This window comes from Dendropsophus ebraccatus, chromosome 11 (assembly GCF_027789765.1).
Source record: "Dendropsophus ebraccatus isolate aDenEbr1 chromosome 11, aDenEbr1.pat, whole genome shotgun sequence".
Lineage (NCBI taxonomy): Eukaryota > Metazoa > Chordata > Amphibia > Anura > Hylidae > Dendropsophus > Dendropsophus ebraccatus.
In genome coordinates, this window is record NC_091464.1 from 99714933 (window position 1) to 99727291 (window position 12359).

The 12359-nt window shown below is 48.7% G+C and overlaps 1 protein-coding gene and 1 long non-coding RNA gene across 4 annotated transcripts in view; one reads left to right on the forward strand and one right to left on the reverse strand.

The window, feature by feature from the left end:
* LOC138767260 (uncharacterized) overlaps positions 1–12359 on the reverse strand; it is a 43418-nt gene that overhangs the window by 25370 nt on the left and 5689 nt on the right. Inside the window, exon 2 of the long non-coding RNA XR_011358781.1 lies at positions 133–229. This is a non-coding gene — a long non-coding RNA (uncharacterized lncRNA). The remainder of the gene's footprint in view (positions 1–132; positions 230–12359) is intronic.
* Positions 1–12359, forward strand: part of CD2 (CD2 molecule) — a 126983-nt gene that overhangs the window by 3015 nt on the left and 111609 nt on the right. The gene's annotated exons all lie outside the window — the stretch shown is intronic.

Consider the following 12359-nt stretch of genomic DNA (forward strand, 5'->3'; position numbering starts at 1 on the left):
CACCGCTGCTACTGAATATAATCCTCTGTACATAGACAAATATCACTTCATACAGTCATATAGAGGTGGACGCACTGTACACAGGCTCTGTACACCATATACATCACAGTGCAGTTATATCAAGTGACTCACAGGGGACGTCTTCTCTGATCAGAGTTCTTCCCTTTTCATCTTCTCCATCCATCCTGGGCCATTATGAGAACTTCTCCGAGCCACGAATCCACAGAATCTGCCAGACAAACAAATTAGTCTCCTTATACTGGCACCATCCTCATCTATATACACACTGCACATCTGTATTGTCCCATTTACACCCTAATTTTTTAGGTAGCCCTGACACTATGTGACCCCCCTTACAGTACATGCCCCCCTCTGTGCATGTTTCCCCCTTATAGACGGCCCCCCTGTGTTGTCCCCCTTACAGATGCCCCCATGTTGTCCCCTCCTTCTGCCCCTTCATCACCATATTACTACCCCTTCATCCTCCTGCCCTTTCTTCATCATACCACTACACCCCTCATCATCCTCTTCTTCCATCATCATTCCACTACACCCTTCATCATCCTCTTCTTCCATCATCATTCCACTACACCCTTCATCATCCTCTTGTTCCTTCATCATCATACCACTACACCCCTCATCATCCTCTTGTTCCATCACCATACCACTACACCCCCCATCATCCTCTTGTTCCTTCATCATCATACCACTACACCCCTCATCATCCTCTTGTTCCTTCATCATACCACTACACCCCTCATCATCCTCTTGTTCCATCATCATACCACTACACCCCTCATCATCCTCTTGTTCCATCATCATACCACTACACCCCTCATCATCCTCTTGTTCCATCATCATCATACCACTACACCCCCCATCATCCTCTTGTTCCATCATCATACCACTACACCCCCATCATCCTCTTGTTCCTTCATCACCATACCACTACGCCCCTCATCATCCTCTTGTTCCTTCATCATACCACTACACCCCTCATCATCCTCTTGTTCCATCATCATACCACTACACCCCTCATCATCCTCTTGTTCCATCATCATACCACTACACCCCTCATCATCCTCTTGTTCCTTCATCATACCACTACACCCCTCATCATCCTCTTGTTCCATCATCATACCACTACACCCCTCATCATCCTCTTGTTCCATCATCATACCACTACACCCCTCATCATCCTCTTGTTCCATCATCATACCACTACACCCCTCATCATCCTCTTGTTTCTTCATCATACCACTACACCGCTCATCATCCTCTTGTTCCATCATCATACCACTACACCGCTCATCATCCTCTTGTTCCATCACCATACCACTACACCCCCCATCATCCTCTTGTTCCTTCATCATCATACCACTACACCCCCCATCATCCTCTTGTTCCATCATCATACCACTACACCCCTCATCATCCTCTTGTTCCATCATCATACCACTACACCCCCCATCATCCTCTTGTTCCATCATCATACGACTACACTCCTCATCATCCTCTTGTTCCTTCATCATCATACCACTACACCCCTCATCATCCTCTTGTTCCATCACCATACCACTACACCCCCCATCATCCTCTTGTTCCTTCATCATCATACCACTACACCCCCCATCATCCTCTTGTTCCTTCATCATCATACCACTACACCCCTCATCATCCTCTTGTTCCATCATCATACCACTACACCCCCCATCATCCTCTTGTTCCATCATCATACGACTACACTCCTCATCATCCTCTTGTTCCTTCATCATCATACCACTACACCCCCATCATCCTCTTGTTCCATCATCATACCACTACACCCCCCATCATCCTCTTGTTCCATCATCATACGACTACACTCCCCATCATCCTCTTGTTCCATCATCATACGACTACACTCCTCATCATCCTCTTGTTCCTTAATCATCATACCACTACACCCCCATCATCCTCTTGTTCCTTCATCATCATACCACTACACCCCTCATCATCCTCTTGTTCCTTCATCATCATACCACTACACCCCCCATCATCCTCTTGTTCCTTCATCATCATCATACCACTACACGCCCCATCATCCTCTTGTTTCTTCATCATACCACTACACCCCTCATCATCCTCTTGTTCCTTCATCATCATACCACTACACCCCCCATCATCCTCTTGTTCCTTAATCATCATACCACTTGTAGAATCCTAAATCCGCTACCTATTCTCCCTAGCGCTATTCCTATGGACCAGGCGTCAAGGCTTCATGGAAATGATAAGTTTAATACAAATAAAATAAAGGTTAACAAAGAAAAGAAAAAGAATGACAGAATAACAGGCAAATCTTCCTTCGATGTCCTGTACCTAAACTATACATGCAATAAGCAAATAACATATTACAATCATATATGACTAATACCCTAACACCTACATCTACATATATACCTATATCTATCTCTTTGCCTATATGGTCCTGTATATATATGAAATGCTGTCACATTCACACCCACAGACACTCCCAATCCCACCCCTCACTCAGGTAATGTCCGGCCTTCCTTACGGCAGTCCATCCAATCAAATTTGTTTGGAACATGTTAGGGGTCATTTCATTGGTTTGCAGAGATGCTCTTCAACCTCCTGTGGGTGGCGCCCTTGCACTTCTGGATATTCCATGCAGTTTTCTGGGCCTGAGGCAGTTTCAGTTAACCCAGGGTGCATTCTAGTTGGCCACTCCAATTGTCCTCTTCACAGGATAAGGAATGCAGATAAGAGGACATCACACCCCTTGCGTATCCTGAAATGACCAGCAGGGGCTGAGTTTATGGCCCACTTCAAAGGCACCCAAGCTGGTCCCACACAGGTCACTTAGATGTGATCTCGCACGTTCCTGTTAGTTGTCCATTGTGTTGATAATCTGCACCTGGTCAATCTCACACGCACCATCTCACTTTGTCCATTGTGGTGGTCAGATGTTAATAGGCACCCAGGTGATCTTGCATGAGCCTGATGAATGCCCCATTGTCCACTGTAACGGCATCCCAACTGCCAATGACTCCGCAAAATGTCTCCATTCTGTGACCTCTTCTTGATATAAGGTCCCATCCAATTATTCCATATAGAAATCCCTAACATCGCTCATGTTGATCTCCAACAGTACTGAGCACTCTATAGTCAGTGCTTCCCTGCAGTCTGTCAGTACTGAGCACTCTATAGTCAGTGTTCCCTGCAGTCTGTCAGTACTGAGCACTCTATGATCAGTTCTTCCCTGCAGTCTGTCAGTACTGAGCACTCTATAGTCAGTGCTTCCCTGCAGTCTGTCAGTACTGAGCACTCTATAGTCAGTGTTTCCTCACAGTCTGTCAGTACTGAGCACTCTACAGTCCGTATTCCCCGCAGTCTGTCAGTACTGAGCATTCTATAGTCAGTGTTCCCTGCAGTCTGTCAGTACTGAGCACTCTATAGTCAGTGTTTCCTCGCAGTCTGTCAGTACTGAGCACTCTACAGTCCGTATTCCCCGCAGTCTGTCAGTACTGAGCACTCTATAGTCAGTGCTTCCCTGCAGTCTGTCAGTACTGAGCACTCTATAGTCAGTGCTTCCCTGCAGTCTGTCAGTACTGAGCACTCTATAGTCAGTGTTCCCTGCAGTCTGTCAGTACTGAGCACTCTATAGTCAGTGTTCCCAGCAGTCTGTCAGTACTGAGCACTCTATGATCAGTTCTTCCCTGCAGTCTGTCAGTACTGAGCACTATATAGTCAGTGTTTCCTCGCAGTCTGTCAGTACTGAGCACTCTACAGTCCGTATTCCCCGCAGTCTGTCAGTACTGAGCATTCTATAGTCAGTGTTCCCTGCAGTCTGTCAGTACTGAGCACTCTATAGTCAGTGTTTCCTCGCAGTCTGTCAGTACTGAGCACTCTACAGTCCGTATTCCCCGCAGTCTGTCAGTACTGAGCACTCTATAGTCAGTGCTTCCCTGCAGTCTGTCAGTACTGAGCACTCTATAGTCAGTGCTTCCCTGCAGTCTGTCAGTACTGAGCACTCTATAATCAGTGTTCCCTGCAGTCTGTCAGTACTGAGCACTCTATAATCAGTGTTCCCTGCAGTCTGTCAGTACTGAGCACTCTATGATCAGTTCTTCCCTGCAGTCTGTCAGTACTGAGCACTCTATAGTCAGTGTTTCCTCGCAGTCTGTCAGTACTGAGCACTCTACAGTCCGTATTCCCCGCAGTCTGTCAGTACTGAGCATTCTATAGTCAGTGTTCCCTGCAGTCTGTCAGTACTGAGCACTCTATAGTCAGTGTTTCCTCGCAGTCTGTCAGTACTGAGCACTCTACAGTCCGTATTCCCCGCAGTCTGTCAGTAGTGGGCACTCTATAGTCAGTGTTATCTACAGTCTGTCAGTTCTGAGCACTGTATAGTCAGTGCTCCCTACAGTCTGTCAGTACTGAACACTCTATGATCAGTGCTTCCCTGCAGTCTGTCAGTTCTGAGCACTCTAAAGTCAGTGTTCCCTACAGTCTGTCAGTTCTGAGCACTCTATAGTCAGTGCTCCCTGCAGTTTGTCAGTAGTGAGCACTCTATAGTCAGTGTTTCCTCGCAGTCTGTCAGTACTGAGCACTCTACAGTCCGTATTCCTCGCAGTCTGTCAGTACTGATCACTCTATAGTCAGTGTTCCCTGCAGTCTGTCAGTACTGAGCACTCTATAGTCAGTGTTCCCTGCAGTCTGTCAGTTCTGAGCACTCTATAGTCAGTGCTCCCTGCAGTTTGTCAGTAGTGAGCACTCTATAGTGAGTGTTTCCTCGCAGTCTGTCAGTACTGAGCACTCTACAGTCCGTATTCCTCGCAGTCTGTCAGTACTGAGCATTCTATAGTCAGTGTTCCCTACAGTCTGTCAGTACTGAGCACTCTATAGTCAGTGCTCCCTGCAGTCTTTCAGTAGTGAGCACTCTATAGTCAGTGTTCCCGCAGTCTGTCAGTACTAAGCACTCTATAGTTAGTGTTCCCTGCAGTCAGTCAGTACTGAGCACTCTATAGTCAGTGCTTCTGTACAGTTTGTTAGCACTAAGCACTCTATAGTCAGTGTTCCCTGCAGTCAGTCAGTACTGAGCACTAGTTTTCAAATCCCCCTTCCCTTTTCCTGAGTTGTCATTGTGGACTTGGTGACCTCATAGTGATCGAGTAGATGTTTTTCAATAATCGAATACTTGATCGAATATTCGAATATTTCACTATTCGCTCATCACTACTGAGAACTCTATAGTCAGTGTTCCCTACAGTCTGTCAGTAGTGAGCACTCTATAGTCAGTGTTCCCTGCAGTCAGTCAATACTGAGCACTCTATAGTCAGTGCTCCCTGCAGTCAGTCAATACTGAGCACTCTATAGTCAGTGCTCCCTACAGTCTGTCAGCGAGCAGGTTTATTAGGAATGGAGACCCCCAGCCTCTAAAACGTTCTGTACCCCACATTGAAGGATAACCCTGCAGCTGCTGTATATCATTGTATACCAGAGGAGTGACACAGCACAACAATGCCCGGCTGGAGAGAGTTACTTCACACATCACATACATGAACTCCTCCTCATCATCATCTTCATCATCACCATCAGCAGCAGCACAGGAAGAGCAGAGCTCATAAAGCCATATGTTTCCAACCTCACAAGCTGCACAGCGGCCCCCACATCAACCACAAGAGCGGAGACCTGAGAGTGTCACACAATGGTGGCACACACCCACGCTGCACACAATGCCTGCTGCCCCTATAGCACACACTGACTGCTGCCTCTATAGCAGACACTGACTGCTGCCTGTATAGCACACACACTGACTGCTGCCCCTAGAGCACACACTGACTGCTTCACACACCCACACTGCACAAAATGACTGCTGCACACAATGCCTGTTGCCCCTAGAGCACACACTGACGGCTGCCCCTAAAGTACACACTGACTACTGCCCCTATACCACACACTGACTGCTGCCCCTATACACCACACAGAGACTGTTGCACACACTAACAGCTGCCCCTATAGCAAACACTGACAGCTGCCCCTATACCACACACACACTGTTGCATACACTGACTGCTGCCCCTATAACACACACAGACTGTTGCAAACACTAACTGCTGCCCCTATAGCAAACACTGACAGCAGCCCCTATAGCACACACTGACTGCTGCCCCTATACCACACACTGACTGCTGCCCCTATACAGTCAGCACTCCCTGTACTCTGTCCCTGAGCACTCTACAGTCATCCCTCTGTACTCTGTCACTGAGCACTCTAAGTCATCCCTCTGTACTCTGTCACTGAGCACTCTACAGTCATCCCCCTGTACTCTGTCACTGAGCACTCTACAGTCGTACCCCTGTACTCTGTCACTAAGCACTCTACAGTCATCCCTCTGTACTCTGTCACTGAGCACTCTACAGTCATCCCTCTGTACTCTGTCACTAAGCACTCTACAGTCATCCCTCTGTACTCTGTCACTGAGCACTCTACAGTCATCCCTCTGTACTCTGTCACTGAGCACTCTACAGTCATCCCTCTGTGCTCTGTCACTGAGCACTCTACAGTCATCCCCTGTTCTCTGTCACTGAGCACTCTACAGTCATCCCCCTGTACTGTCACTGAGCACTCTACAGTCATCCCTCTGTACTCTGTCACTGAGCACTCTACAGTCATCCCTCTGTACTCTGTCACTGAGCACTCTACAGTCATCCCCCTGTACTGTCACTGAGCACTCTACAGTCACCTCCTGTACTCTGTCACTGAGCACTCTACAGTCATCCCCCTGTACTGTCACTGAGCACTCTACAGTCACCTCCTGTATTCTGTCACTGAGCACTCTACAGTCATCCCTCTGTACTCTGTCACTGAGCACTCTACAGTCATCCCCCTGTACTGTCCCTGAGCACTCTACAGTCATCCCTCTGTACTGTCAATGAGCACTCTACAGTCATCCCTCTGTACTGTCAATGAGCACTCTACAGTCATCCCCCTGTACTGTCACTAAGCACTCTACAGTCATCCCCCTGTACTGTCACTGAGCACTCTACAGTCATCCCCCTGTACTCTGTCACTGAGCATTGTACAGTCATCCCTCTGTACTCTGTCACTGAGCACTCTACAGTCATCCCCCTGTACTGTCACTGAGCACTCTACAGTCATCCCCCTGTACTGTCACTGAACACTCTACAGTCACCTCCTGTACGCTTTCACTGAGCACTCTACAGTCATCCCTCTGTACTCTGTAACTGAGCACTCTACAGTCATCCCTCTGTACTCTGTAACTGGGCACTCTACAGTCATCCCCCTGTACTCTGTCACTGAGCACTCTACAGTCATCCCTCTGTACTCTGTCACTGAGCACTCTACAGTCATCCCTCTGTAGTCTGTCACTGAGCACTCTACAGTCATCCCTCTATACTCTGTCACTGAGCACTCTACAGTCATCCCTCTGTACTCTGTCACTGATTACTCTACAGTCATCCCCCTGTACTGTCACTGAGCACTCTACAGTCATCCATCTGTACTCTGTAACTGAGCACTCTACAGTCATCCCCCTGTACTCTGTCACTGAGCACTCTACAGTCATCCCTCTGTACTCTGTCACTGAGCACTCTACAGTCATCCCTCTGTAGTCTGTCACTGAGCACTCTACAGTCATCCCTCTATACTCTGTCACTGAGCACTCTACAGTCATCCCTCTGTACTCTGTCACTGATTACTCTACAGTCATCCCCCTGTACTGTCACTGAGCACTCTACAGTCATCCATCTGTACTCTGTAACTGAGCACTCTACAGTCATCCCCCTGTACTCTGTCACTGAGCACTCTACAGTCATCCCTCTGTACTCTGTCACTGAGCACTCTACAGTCATCCCTCTGTACTCTGTCACTGAACACTCTACAGTCATCCCTTTGTACTCTGTAACTGAGTACTCTACAGTCATCCCTCTGTATTCTGTCACTGAGCACTCTACAGTCATCCCTCTGTACTCGGTCACTGAGCACTCTACAGTCATCCCTCTGTACTCTGTCACTGAGCACTCTACAGTCATCCCTCTGTACTCTGTCACTGAGCACTCTACAGTCATCCCTCTGTACTCTGTCCCTGAGCACTCTACAGTCATCCCCCTGTACTGTCAATGGGCACTCAACAGTCATCCGTCTGTACTCTGTCACTGAGCACTCTACAGTCATCCCTTTGTACTCTGTCACTGAGCACTCTACAGTCATCCCTCTGTACTGTCACTGTGCACTCTACAGTCATCCCCCTGTACTCTGTCACTGAGCACTCTACAGTCATCCCTCTGTACTCTGTCACTGTGCACTCTACAGTCATCCCCCTGTACTGTCACTGAGCACTCTACAGTCATCCCCCTTTACTGTCACTGAGCACTCTACAGTCATCCCCCTGTACTGTCACTGAGCACTCTACAGTCATCCCTCTGTACTCTGTCACTGAGCACTCTACAGTCATCCCCCTGTATTGTCACTGAGCACTCTACAGTCATCCCTCTGTACTCTGTCACTGAGCACTCTACAGTCATCCCTCTGTACTCTGTCACTGAGCACTCTACAGTCATCCCTCTGTACTCTGTCACTGAGTACTCTACAGTCATCCCTCTGTACTCTGTCACTGAGCACTCTACAGTCATCCCCCTGTACTGTCAATGAGCACTCTACAGTCATCCGTCTGTACTCTGTCACTGAGCACTCTACAGTCATCCCTCTGTACTCTGTCACTGAGTACTCTACAGTCATCCCTCTGTACTCTGTCACTGAGCACTCTACAGTCATCCCCCTGTACTGTCAATGAGCACTCTACAGTCATCCGTCTGTACTCTGTCACTGAGTACTCTACAGTCATCCGTCTGTACTCTGTCACTGAGCACTCTACAGTCATCCCTTTGTACTCTGTCACTGAGCACTCTACAGTCATCCCTCTGTACTGTCACTGTGCACTCTACAGTCATCCCCCTGTACTCTGTCACTGAGCACTCTACAGTCATCCCTCTGTACTCTGTCACTGTGCACTCTACAGTCATCCCCCTGTACTGTCACTGAGCACTCTACAGTCATCCCCCTTTACTGTCACTGAGCACTCTACAGTCATCCCCCTGTACTGTCACTGAGCACTCTACAGTCATCCCTCTGTACTCTGTCACTGAGCACTCTACAGTCATCCCCCTGTATTGTCACTGAGCACTCTACAGTCATCCCTCTGTACTCTGTCACTGAGCACTCTACAGTCATCCCTCTGTACTCTGTCACTGAGCACTCTACAGTCATCCCTCTGTACTCTGTCACTGAGCACTCTACAGTCATCCCCCTGTACTGTCAATGAGCACTCTACAGTCATCCGTCTGTACTCTGTCACTGAGCACTCTACAGTCATCCCTCTGTACTCTGTCACTGAGTACTCTACAGTCATCCCTCTGTACTCTGTCACTGAGCACTCTACAGTCATCCCCCTGTACTGTCAATGAGCACTCTACAGTCATCCGTCTGTACTCTGTCACTGAGTACTCTACAGTCATCCCTCTGTACTCTGTCACTGAGTACTCTACAGTCATCCCTCTGTACTCTGTCACTGAGCACTCTACAGTCATCCCTTTGTACTCTGTAACTGAGTACTCTACAGTCATCCCTCTGTATTCTGTCACTGAGCACTCTACAGTCATCCCTCTGTACTCTGTCACTGAGCACTCTACAGTCATCACTCTGTACTCTGTCACTGAGCACTCTACAGTCATCCCTCTGTACTCTGTCACTGAGTACTCTACAGTCATCCCTCTGTACTCTGTCACTGAGCACTCTACAGTCATCCCCCTGTACTGTCAATGAGCACTCAACAGTCATCCGTCTGTACTCTGTCACTGAGCACTCTACAGTCATCCCTCTGTACTCTGTCACTGAGTACTCTACAGTCATCCCTCTGTACTCTGTCACTGAGCACTCTACAGTCATCCCCCTGTACTGTCACTGAGCACTCTACAGTCACCTCCTGTACTCTGTCACTGAGCACTCTACAGTCATCCCCCTGTACTGTCACTGAGCACTCTACAGTCACCTCCTGTACTCTGTCACTGAGAACTCTACAGTCATCCCTCTTTACTCTGTAACTGAGCACTCTACAGTCATCCCTCTGTACTCTGTCACTGATTACTCTACAGTCATCCCCCTGTACTCTGTCACTGAGCACTCTACAGTCATCCCTCTGTACTCTGTCACTGAGCACTCTACAGTCATCCCTCTGTACTCTGTCACTGAGCACTCTACAGTCATCCCTCTGTACTCTGTAACTGAGCACTCTACAGTCATCCCTCTGTACTCTGTCACTGAGCACTCTACAGTCATCCCTCTGTACTCTGTCACTGATTACTCTACAGTCATCCCCCTGTACTCTGTCACTGAGCACTCTACAGTCATCCCTCTGTACTCTGTCACTGAGCACTCTACAGTCATCCCTCTGTACTCTGTCACTAAGCACTCTACAGTCATCCCTCTGTAGTCTGTCACTGAGAACTCTACAGTCATCCCTCTGTACTCTGTCACTGATTACTCTACAGTCATCCCTCTGTACTCTGTCACTGAGCACTCTACAGTCATCCCCCTGTACTGTCACTGAGCACTCTACAGTCATCCCTCTGTACTCTGTCACTGAGCACTCTACAGTCATCCCTTTGTACTCTGTCACTGAGCACTCTACAGTCATCCCTCTGTACTGTCACTGTGCACTCTACAGTCATCCCCCTGTACTCTGTCACTGAGCACTCTACAGTCATCCCTCTGTACTCTGTCACTGAGCACTCTACAGTCACCCCCCTGTACTGTCACTGAGCACTCTACAGTCATCCCTCTGTACTCTGTCACTGAGCACTCTACAGTCATCCCCCTGTACTGTCACTGAGCACTCTACAGTCATCCCTCTGTACTCTGTCACTGAGCACTCTACAGTCATCCCCCTGTACTGTCAATGAGCACTCTACAGTCATCCGTCTGTACTCTGTCACTGAGCACTCTACAGTCATCCCTCTGTACTCTGTCCCTGAGCACTCTACAGTCATCCCCCTGTACTGTCACTGAGCACTCTACAGTCATCCCCCTGCACTGTCACTGAGCACTCTACAGTTATCCCCCTGTACTGTCACTGAGCACTCTACAGTCATCCCTCTGTACTCTGTCACTGAGCACTCTACAGTCATCCCCCTGTACTCTGTCACTGAGCACTCTACAGTCATCCCTCTGTACTCTGTCCCTGAGCACTCTACAGTCATCCCCCTGTACTGTCACTGAGCACTCTACAGTCATCCCCCTGCACTGTCACTGAGCACTCTACAGTTATCCCCCTGTACTGTCACTGAGCACTCTACAGTCATCCCTCTGTACTCTGTCACTGAGCACTCTACAGTCATCCCCCTGTACTCTGTCACTGAGCACTCTACAGTCATCCCTCTGTACTCTGTCACTGAGCACTCTACAGTCATCCCCCTGTACTGTCACTGAGCACTCTACAGTCATCCCCCTGTACTGTCACTGAGCACTCTACAGTCACCTCCTGTACTCTGTCACTGAGCACTCTACAGTCATCCCCCTGTACTGTCACTGAGCACTCTACAGTCACCTCCTGTATTCTGTCACTGAGCACTCTACAGTCACCCCCCTGTACTGTCAGAGCACTCTACAGTCAGCAATCCCCTGTACTCTGTCACTGAGCACTCTACAGTCAGCACTCCCCTGTACTGTCACTGAGCACTCTACAGTCACCTCCTGTACTCTGTCACTGAGCACTCTACAGTCATCCCCCTGTACTGTCACTGAGCACTCTACAGTCACCTCCTGTATTCTGTCACTGAGCACTCTACAGTCACCCCCCTGTACTGTCAGAGCACTCTACAGTCAGCAATCCCCTGTACTCTGTCACTGAGCACTCTACAGTCAGCACTCCCCTGTACTGTCACTAAGCACTCTACAGGCATCCCCCTGTACTCTGTCACTGAGCACTCTACAGTCACCCCCTGTACTCTGTCACTGAGCACTCTACAGTCATCCCCTGTTCTCTGTCACTGAGCACTCTACAGTCATCCCCTGTTCTCTGTCACTGAGCACTCTACAGTCAGCAATCCCCTGTACTCTGTCACTGAGCACTCTACAGTCAGCACTTTCCTGTACTGTCACTGAGCACTCTACAGTCAGCACTCCCCTGTACTGTCACTGAGCACTCTACAGTCACACCCCTGTACTCTGTCGCATGCACACACAGCGTGCAACACCCGGTGGCCATCTTGGATATGGGAAAAGTGGCCGATATCTGTAATAGCTTATAAATGATCCAGGAATGATAGGGATGTGTGTATTGT